Here is a 10,706-nt window from a genome sequence, read left to right on the forward strand (position 1 = left end):
GCATATGAATCACTTGCCTTTCTTGTACAGTTTTGTTGTTAATATTGTTGCTGTTATTGTTTCTTTTCTTGTCTCATTATCTTTTCTTCTTAATTGTTCCTATCTCAACCAATGATCTTCACTTTTTGTGACTCTGATTCTCCTCACCTGACCATTATTTTCAAATTTAATTTGAATTATTTTTTTCTTTTTCTTCTCTAATAAATACAGCTGTGTACAAGGACTCTTTTTCTTTTGTTTTCCTGTTCAGAAAGTTTACAAAATTGCACATAAGAAAAGATAATTCTTTCCTTTTATAACCTTTTCACAGTTGAAAGTATTATTATTTGTTAAATATTATGAAAATGTTTCTCTAATTTATATGTTTACCTCGACAGTTGGCCCAGTTCTGGAAAATACTGAAAATATATTTAAATGCAGTTTAGTTGGAAATTTGTTTTAAATACATGCCATATTACTGCTTCAAAATATTACTGAAAATCCTGCAGAGTACCATAAGCAAGTAAAATTTCCTTGTAATAGGATTAAATCCTCCAATAAATAAATAAATGAATAAATAAATAAATAAATAAATAAATAGTATGTATGGTCTTTCTATCAGTGTCTACATATTACCTCTTTGGAACTTATTTCATGACTCCTAGTGTCATATAAGAGAAGATGAGCCACAACTTGGCAATTTTACCATGTAGAAATTGTCTGTTCTGTGTACCAGAAAAGAGTCAAACTACATTTATCAACCCAAAATATGTTCAGGGATGCTATTGTGAGAAGAATGGGCTAGAACTATACTGTTTTGCACTCTGAGCTCTTGAATTCCTTTGTTTGTTGGATGCAAATTCTACAACGTCTAAAAATAGAGTGGTATGTGGGCAATGATGATGATGATGATGATGATGATGATGATGATGATGATGATGATGTATCTCTTATCAAGGCAAAAATCAGGAGTTAAAGTCCCATTAGTTTAATGAAAGAGGAGTGTGAATGGATGAGAAGTAAGAGCAGAGCAGAAGAACAGAATTAAAGGTATATCGACCTGACAATAATAGAAGTCTTAGTTCTCACGTATGTACCTTTTCCTGTAGTTGGATATGAACTTAACCTTTTTTTGTCAGCTTTATGTAAAATTATTGGATGTCATGTGAGAGTTGAAGGTACCTTCTTAAATGAAAGGATCTATTTCCTTTCTCTATGAAAGCAACATATGAAGGTCATAGGCATGTCAGGAGAGAATATAGTATCTGGGACAGAAGAACTGACAATTGACATATTTTAGAATTTAAAAAAAGTCTCCAGTGCTTAATTTTAAATAAAATGTAAAGTAGCAAAATACATATTTCTCATTGAAGAAATATGAAATATCCATTTACATAACTAATGACACTCATATCTATCCAGTAGTAGGCTAACTATAATTCTAAGTTGTGAGAACAAATTGTTTCATAGAGTTAATGCTTTCATTTTGTATTCTTAAGGACCCTGATGTTGGGACTTGGTTTTCCAAGACTTAGAAAAGGATTAGGATTCATAAATACTGTAAGAGCATGGGAAAGATTGATTCAGTGATTAATCTCATGTTAAACACATGGGAACAAAACAGCTGAGTATATTTGTCTTCATAATCCCTTTTCCCAAATGTAATTACAAATGGAATTGATCAACTTCTGTGTTTCTTCTGAGTCAGTAGCAGACATATTAGAATTCCTAGGCTGTATGACAACATAGTGCAGATCAGCAGTCTTCAGTGCTCAAGAAAATTAGCTACTACCACTGTATTTTAAGAGAAATTTTAGATTTCAAAAATTTTCATGGAATATTTTCCAAAGAAAATGTTAATTGTCTTACAGAAATTACTTTTATAATTTCTACCATATCCTTTGAACACTGAATACTTTCCCCTCTTAGGAGGACCAATTTTGTTCTATGTATTAACTACTTACTGAGTTAGAACATTGTCTTCCATGATTTCAAGGGAGTAGATACAATACCAGAAAATAATCTACTCTCCTCTGTAATTAGCTTTTTGCTACAAGGAGAACTTCTACTGTTGCCTTTGTTACTGTTGGTTTCTGTGGAAAAGAAATAGAGCAGGCATAGAGCACCACAGGTACTCAAATTATATGAGTGGAAATGCTGTCTTGAACTTAAAGTTGATTGCCTAGGCTTCTGAGAGAAGCAGAGCTGAGCATATTTGTTTTCCTCAGGGCTTCTCATTGTTTTTGACCTGATTGGTATATTTACTTTTTTGAGATCTGTTCTAAGACTCCAGGATTCTCATGGACTCGATGGGCAGAATAAGTTGTTCACCCCAAGACTATTTCATGTAGCAAAAAGCAATGCAATGTGCTACCAGTGTTGAAAAATTGTTGTTGCCCTATTTCCTACCTATTTCAGACCCCGTGTTTCCCACCACAACACTGCAAAGGAGCAAAAGGTCGCCACAGCTGTGAGGTATAAAAGCTTGTGTGAGCTGCACATTTTTCCTCTGGGTAAACAGACTGTTATATTATATACTAAATTCTATTTTTAAATGTGCTTAACAGTATTCTAACTTCTATCCTTTACAACTTCATTTTCCAAGACAGCTATAAGGTGAAATAAAATTTAGAAGGCCTAGGTTTAGGTTAAATGGTAAAAGTTTCTGTGTTCATCTGATACCCTTAACAGCTTTATGATTTCCTTCTGTGTTCATCATTTACATCTGGTACAGTTCCAAGCTATCTTTCAGTAGAAACTTGTGCAGTTGCAAATTTCTGATGATTAAAAGGTTACAACAAAAATACAATATTAAGAAAACACAAAATCTAATTAATCTGATAGAAATTATACTCTTCCATAGTACACTTCTGATCAAGCTAATATTTTTTCCTTAGAATGAATAAAAGGCATTAAAACTCCCCAAAACAAGTTACATTTACAGAAATTAATTCTTTCTTTGTACTTTTTTTTTAATAACCATGGTATATTTCTTATGATCATTCTAAGATCTAAACTATGAAAAAGGAAAAACAATATTTCCGTTCTTGAGAACATTTGCTACACCAAAAAATTTCAGGTTTTATGAAAAAAATTCTTACTATAAACATATACACAAATATGTAAATATATACACAGAGAGAAGGAGAGAGAGCATACTTCCACTGGTGTCTTGAAGGAGAAAGAAATGTTTTCAGTATCTGTAGAAAACATGGCCTTTGATGGACTTTGGATGAAGAGTAAACTGTCTGGTTATGTTTTTTTGCTGCAACAGCACAGCAGAATTATATTAAGAACAAAGATGTCTGTGTTATTGTTATTAATATCAGGAAGAGCTCAAAAGATATTACACATGGGCTGGAGTCATCCAGTCTATTTAAGCTTTCCCTGGACATCCAAATTATTTGACTCTGCGCTTCCTTCATCAGAGTTGTTCCATCCCCTAGGAAAAATTATGATTAAATCTGTGTATCTAGACCTATTCAAGAGCCATACAGGCTTACTCCTGCTGAATTTCCTTTGCAGGGAAGAAAAACGTAAACCTACCACTCTCACTGGTCATTGGGGACAATATCAGATGATACACAGCCGTTAAAATATAGAAACATACTTATCCCATTGGGGAATAAATCCTTGTCTGATGGAGGATGGCCCCCATAGAGGTGGGATGTGATGACACAATTAACATGAGGCCTCAAGTGTTCCTGGAAGCATTAAATTTAGAATTTATAAACTTCTGAATGCTTTACTTCTACATCAAATTTCTGAAACTATGTAGCATAGTTTCCTTTTGTGATGGATGGCAAGGGTCAGAATGTGGAAAGGTGAGGGGAAGAAATACTATCCAGTGTCATTACTGTAATACCAAATAGCATGGTAAAGCTCTTGGCAGGTTTGTGCACTATGGGGCTAAACTTGATTTTTAATTTGCTGTTGTGAGACTCAGTCTAGATGCAAACCAGTGTAGTACACATTTTTGCCTTGTCTGCAGTGGGACAACAGTGACATTTGAAGTAACTGGTTTAAATTCACTATCCAGCTCTTTCATTTCCTTTCAGTGTGTCCCTTTATGTGACAAGAGAACTTTAATCAATACTTTATTCTTTTATTTCTATTCACCTAGCCTTATCATAAAAGAAATGATTGGTAATGTAAAATCAAGAAATAATTAGCACTTCAATTATGAGCCCCTGATAATTTGCCATCAAGATCTGAAAAACATCAAAGTGAAAATATTTGGGTGAAGGCACTTTTCAAACCTAAAACAAATTGCTTAATCTATGTGTTAGGATTTTGTCATCTTTAGTTCTCATGGTCAGTTTTTCTCCAGCTCACAATTACACTCTCTTTTGACAAAATGCTTAGCAGATTTTCAGTTTCAGTGAAAATTATTTCAGCTAGGATTTCATTGTAGCTTACTCTTTTGTCTGAGTTTGGGCATGCTCTCTTATATGTGTGTGCATTTCAAAGCACAAAGGTACATTTTTATGGAGAGGATTTCTTTCTTTAGGAAAAAGTAGTTTACAGTAACTGAGCCTGTCGGAGATGAGGAGGGGAAAAATCATGGAACAGACTAACACTGGAATGCATCTGGTGTCTTTATTAAGCCCATCTGATTAAGCTGTGCAACTGTTTTGGCTGCAATTTTTAAAAGCTGCTTATGACATCCCAAAACTTGTAGGTTTACTTAAAAACGGATGGAAAGAGCTATCTAATTTACTCCATAGTTATTCCTCTGCCTCAAAAAACCCCTAAACGTCTAAACAAAGAACAAAACACTGGTAAAAGTGCTTGTGAGAAAGGTTAATGTAGCTGCCCCAAACCGATGCTACATTTTTGGGGATAGAACAAATTTCAGTTTCTCGGAGGGCATTTCCCATGAAGTGGATTAGAGAGTCTGACGTTGTTGGGTATCTTATTTTCTAAAAAACTTTTTCTTAATCTATATTAAGTCTATGTCTTGTCATCAGAGATCTTTCTTCTTATTGTCATCTAGTGTATTTTGTGATATCACATAGTTAAAAATAACTGTTTAATATTTTCTTCAAATCTAGGCATTTATTTTTCACTGTGAAAAGTGTAAGGTATTATTGTCACATTAGAGCTATACAAAGTTGCATGGATCATAGCTTTCCTGAAAGTTTCTTTACTCCCACAGATACCTTATCAGCACTGTTTGCAATTCAAATGTGTATAAACATTACTGTTGAGTTAATGAACATTTATCTGGCATGACTGATCAAATTATTCCTCTCTAAAGGAAAATCAGACACATTAGTCCTTCTAAATAGCAGAATGCAGAACAACCTCCTTTAGGAGAAACAGTTGACGGTGAAGTTGCAAGAATCAGTATTTCAGACATTGGGAAATATTTGGATTTCTGGGTCAGTTTTAGTCATGACTTTTAAAATCAGAGAGAACTGTGGAGCTACTGCTGCTGTAGTGACATCTAATGACTGGAGGATCTTCTGCTGTAATGGTAGGGATGAAATATTGTCTCCGCACTAATTTATTCAGTGTCTGTCACCTGAACAGACAAATGTAAACCTGGAACATGTATAGGTGACTGTTGAGTGGAGGACCCCCATCACAAAACATTTTTTCTAGGAGACGGTGTTCCAAGCTTTGGTGCAGGCAGAGTTTCAAGGCAATAGAGAATGAGAATCTTGGGGAGAGATCCTGAGCCTCTGCACCCCCGCAGTTTAGGGAGCTGGAACCCCCTGTCCTCTCTCACAGACACCACAATAAGAAAGCAGGTGAGTGAGCAACCCACACATGTGCTTGTGTTTTTCAGCTCTGCAGGCAGCTTCTTAGACACTACAGTGATACAGCTTTTGATCTCTACACAGCCAGTGGCAAAGCATCGTGGGCTATTCAGAGCTAAAATAGTGTTTAACTAGTAAAAAGAATGTTACTGTACAGAATCTATATAAACATCTATACCGTTTAAGTGGCAGGATTTATTCAGCATGCTAATTCTTATCAAGCAAAAGACAAAAATTTAACTTGTATGTATACTAACAAATGAATTCAGTTTAAAAAACTGAAAAGGTTTTCAGGCAGTCTGCTAAATTGCTGGTCAAACAGCTGAACACAGCTTTGAGCAACCTGATCTGTTTGAAGATGTCCCTCCTCACAGCAAGGTTTGCTGAATTAGATGGACTTTAAAAGTCCCTTCCAACTCAAACTATTCTATGACTCTATCCTTCTGTCATCATTCTAAAATTCTCTCACTGAAGCTTCATTTGAGTTGCAAAGGTTCTTGCTGCTGTTTCTACACCAAATTTCAAGTCAGGCAAGACAGCTTGTTTTCTGGATTAAGTAAGGTTTGAATTTAATCAGTCTTCTATGAATTTTGCTTGAGCTACATGTCATCTGCTAAAACACTGTGTAAATTATTTTTTAATCAAAAAATTCTGGAGTATATTACCTCTTTTCTTGGTAGATCTTGTTTTAAACAGTGAATTTAGAAGTCCAGTTTTATAGCTTTAATTTTTCTTCAATTAACTGAGATAATAAAAGTATTACAAATAAATTATTTCATTTGAGGGAATAGCTCGGTTTTCTGAAGGTTTTTTCTATTAGCAAAATAAGTGGGAAATAGTCATCTTAAAGTGTCACACAGGCATCAAATGTATGTGTCCCTTCCAGCACACATATTGACAGTAAGCTTTTAGTCATCAACCTACAACAAATCAAACAGGCTGGACTTTGATTACCACCAAATGAAGGTGGTAATCAAATATCCCTTTATCTCTTTTCCATTAAATAAAAGGTAATTTGGGCAACTGTTGATTTTTATTTCACAAGACTTTATGATGTTATTGTCTCAGGTCACTTAAATAGTTCAAAGTACATATAAAGAGCTAATTTGCTTTATAAGTCAGAAAAATATGCTCCATGTTCTAGGAAATAGTACACTTATTTAATTAGAGTTGAAGATTATAAGAAATCCCTTTTTGGAAATATTGTTTCAGCCGGCACATCAGTTTATCTTTTGCCCTCTTTACATGCCCACATATGAATATATGCATGCATATATTCACAAACATTATTGCAATATATTCCATGGCAGCATTCTCACACAATAGTGGCCTAGACATTCTTTTATAATCTTTAGTGTTTAGCAGTTTATGGAATACGGAATAGTTTCAATAAGTAATGTGTGACACCTTTTACTATGTAAGCAATCCCTGTGTGCCATGACCTAGTACAAGAAAAGGAAAGTGCTGAGAAAGGTGTTTCTGCAGTTGTACAAACATGGTCTTTGCCACTCAACTTGTTTGCTCAGACTGAACAGCCTGCAAATCACAATCATTAACCAGACACCAGTACTGGCTGCACAAATTCGTTTTTCTATCTTACTTTTAAGAAGAAAAGATGCCTTATCTTAGAGTCACTTTTTATTTGCTGGTAATAACTTTTTTTTTCCAGAAATATTCATGGCCACTTGATTAATTTGGGGCTGGGGGGAGGCGGGGGGTAGGAGAGGAAAAGAGGAAAAGGGAAGAAAAAGAAAATATAAGATTTAGCTGGTATTCAGTGACAATTACATCACAGACCAATGGCCTCAGAGGACTGAAATGTTGCTTACAAACTAAGAAAACTTCTAATTGACTTTAAAATTACGTACAAGTCAGAGTCTCTCTCTTCTATTATTGTGCTTCAGAAACTATTTAAGATTTTTTTTTATCCATGAGAAAAAATATAGTCTTTGGAGAGAGAATCAGCTTTAAGTGCCTTGATTCCTTTACTATCTGTATTATTACTTGCTTTGACATGCATTGATCACAAGCAAAAAGATTTGCATAAATCCATCATTTACCACTGTAATGAAAAACTTTACAGTATATCTGTAGATCATGAAGACAGTGTTCAGTCAGATGACTCAAGATTGTTACTCAAGATGGCAAAAAAATTGACCTGATTTTTTTCTTAAAGATTCTTTAGGCACATTAAATTATTATATATTTATTCTTTTATTGAGGAGAAAACTATGTAAATAATTAAAATAATTTTTCTCAGGTTTATTGGTATTTCTATCATCATGAAGGCAACTGAAACTCATAAGAAAATAAAATTTCATTTGTGTGTTAGCTGAAAATAATCTGAAAACTTAGTTTAATGAGATTTTTGCTGACAACCTAGTGACAGATGACTATTAGTGTTTTACACTTTCATTGTAAATTCAAAATATTTTACGCTAGTGGTCTGTATATCATATATGAAAAAGAATTAGATTATAATTCATCTTGTCATTTTGATTTTCCTGCATATGATGACTTTGAGTCATGGGAAACCTGGAATAAAACAATTTTTTCCTGTCTGACTTCTGCTGTGTGTTAAATTTGATCAAACAACAAGCAAGTGAAGCACACTTATTAGCCACTAACCATTGTGGTTCCTAACAATATGCAACAAATTGTAGAATTATGAGGGGCATATTTCTTTGTACATCCCTGTTTCCACAATTTATAATCTTTTTTAAAGATTATTCCTTTGAGCATAGTAAAGAATCCTTGGAACCTGAGTTCTCCATGAACGTCTATGAGATCCATCCAACAAAATCAAAAACAACTTCTTGTGAATGAATTTTCAAATGAAAATAAATTTAACTGTAATGATATATTTTTTCTAATATCTGCTTTAAACCATCTCTGCAAAATTTGTACTGCATTTAATCTAAAACAAATGGCAAAGCTTCATTTTAAATAAACAAAGAAAATTTGTTCTGACCTAATTTTCAGTTTGCAGCCATATTTCAGTTTATGAAGAGTTACCATGATCTCAAGTTCCATCCTAATAAAAATCTAGCAAATTGGATAGAAACATGAATATTGAGATAAAGTGAGGTTTACTTTGACTAATAAGGGATTTTAGCTACATTCTTGATTATTTCTTCATTTGCAAGTTTCTGCTCATAACAAGGTAAAGGTTTCATTCCACAGAACTTCAAAATTTTTAAAAATATTTGGTTGCTGTTACAAGTAGAGCTGCATTATTCTTTGAACATGGACGTTTGCTTAAGCTGGGTCATTCCACTTAAAGTGGAACACATGTTAATATTCAGTGGGGGGTGCTCGTGTGACACCAAAGAAACCTGCATGACACTCATCCAACTACAGACTTTACTCATTTTTTTCACTAGCCCTTTTTTTCTCTTTCTTTTATTGCTACATTTATTCACAGTTGACCCAGTATTTTTGATGCTGTATGAGAGTCAGTATCCTAGACATCCCAGGGATTTGAATGACTGGTATAATGCCTGCATGGGAGATGAGAAGTAGAAGTACATTGTTGAACCTTTAAAGGAAGGTTAACATTTTCCTGGCCTTGAGCAGCTCTCTTCGGTATTGAAGCTTTTGCAGCTTTCAACCCTTTGATTTATGAGCAAAAGTGTAACACAACTTGGCCATTATGGAATCATAAAAGTCCTTTATATCTTCCCATTCCATTTTTGCTTAAAAAAAAAAAAAGTTAACTCCTTTCCTATTCTGTCTCCACGTTTTTGGATATTTTTCTATTTTCAGAATAGATGATTATTTATGAAACATTTTATTTTTGTTAAAATTATATGAAGACTTTTAAATTTTAATTTTCTGGAATCAGAAATTAGAACTCAAATTTAATGTCTAAGTAGTTAAAATCATAGTAATTTTGATGACGAGATAGGGAAAAACTTTGAAAATAACAAAACAACTTTTTGTAGGATTCACATCTCATGGGATATTAAACCACCTAAGAACAGAAAAATAAATAGTTAAGCTTAATTAAGCTTATTGGTTTAGTGTAACTGTTTCTGTTTCCTTTTAATGTAACCATCCACTCTCACTAATAGTGATAAAAATTTTGCTGTGCTGCAGCTTTAACAAAATGTTTTTGGATTTTTTTGAAGGAGTAAGCATTGAATATAGCTGTTATTGATTGTAATTTATTTCTACAATCTCATACAGTTTATCCCACTTGTAATCTTCCTGCAATCCACAGTAAAATTTCTAACTGCACTGTGGGCAAAACAAGGTTACTTCTAGCAGTACATCCCTATGGTTAGTGTGGACACTTTACAACAATTTCATAATTGTATTAATTACATTGCCTGTATCTGTGTCTCAGTCCACAGTGAAAAACAAGCTGGTCCTGTCCGATAAATTTAGTTCAAAATTGAGCTTATGTTAATACTGATCTTCAGTGGGATTTACTGATTTTGGTTCAGCCTTACTCTAACACTGAAACTATGCTCACTATTAGCCAGCTTCTAGAAGGCAATGCAAACCCTAACTAGAAATAGGATTAATTCTTTCACTATTATTATTATTATTATTATTATTATTATTATTATTGTGCTTTGTGAATAGAAATTGACAAATTGACAGAAATTGACAAATTGACAAATTGACAAAAACAATCCTTCCAGGTGAAGCTCACCTTACTTGCCTTTGTAGATTTTACAGATGCTTCTTCCAAACCACTTCTATTACTCTTTCAAAGCTTTGTAAGACAGAAAGATTTGAAAACCAGATTTCCACCATAACACGTCATTTCTCATATTCTAGTAAATATTCTAGTTAGACAGTAAAAATTCAGGTGAAGGCCAATAAGAGCAAGTGAACTGAGACATGTCTCAGAACTACATTACTGATTTTTGAAAGACTCAAGAAGAGACTTCAGACTCAACAGTGCACTATGAAACAACGAGAAAGATTTATATATTCAGAAATACCTCTCTT

This window comes from Catharus ustulatus, chromosome Z (genome assembly GCF_009819885.2).
Source record: "Catharus ustulatus isolate bCatUst1 chromosome Z, bCatUst1.pri.v2, whole genome shotgun sequence".
Classification (NCBI taxonomy): domain Eukaryota; kingdom Metazoa; phylum Chordata; class Aves; order Passeriformes; family Turdidae; genus Catharus; species Catharus ustulatus.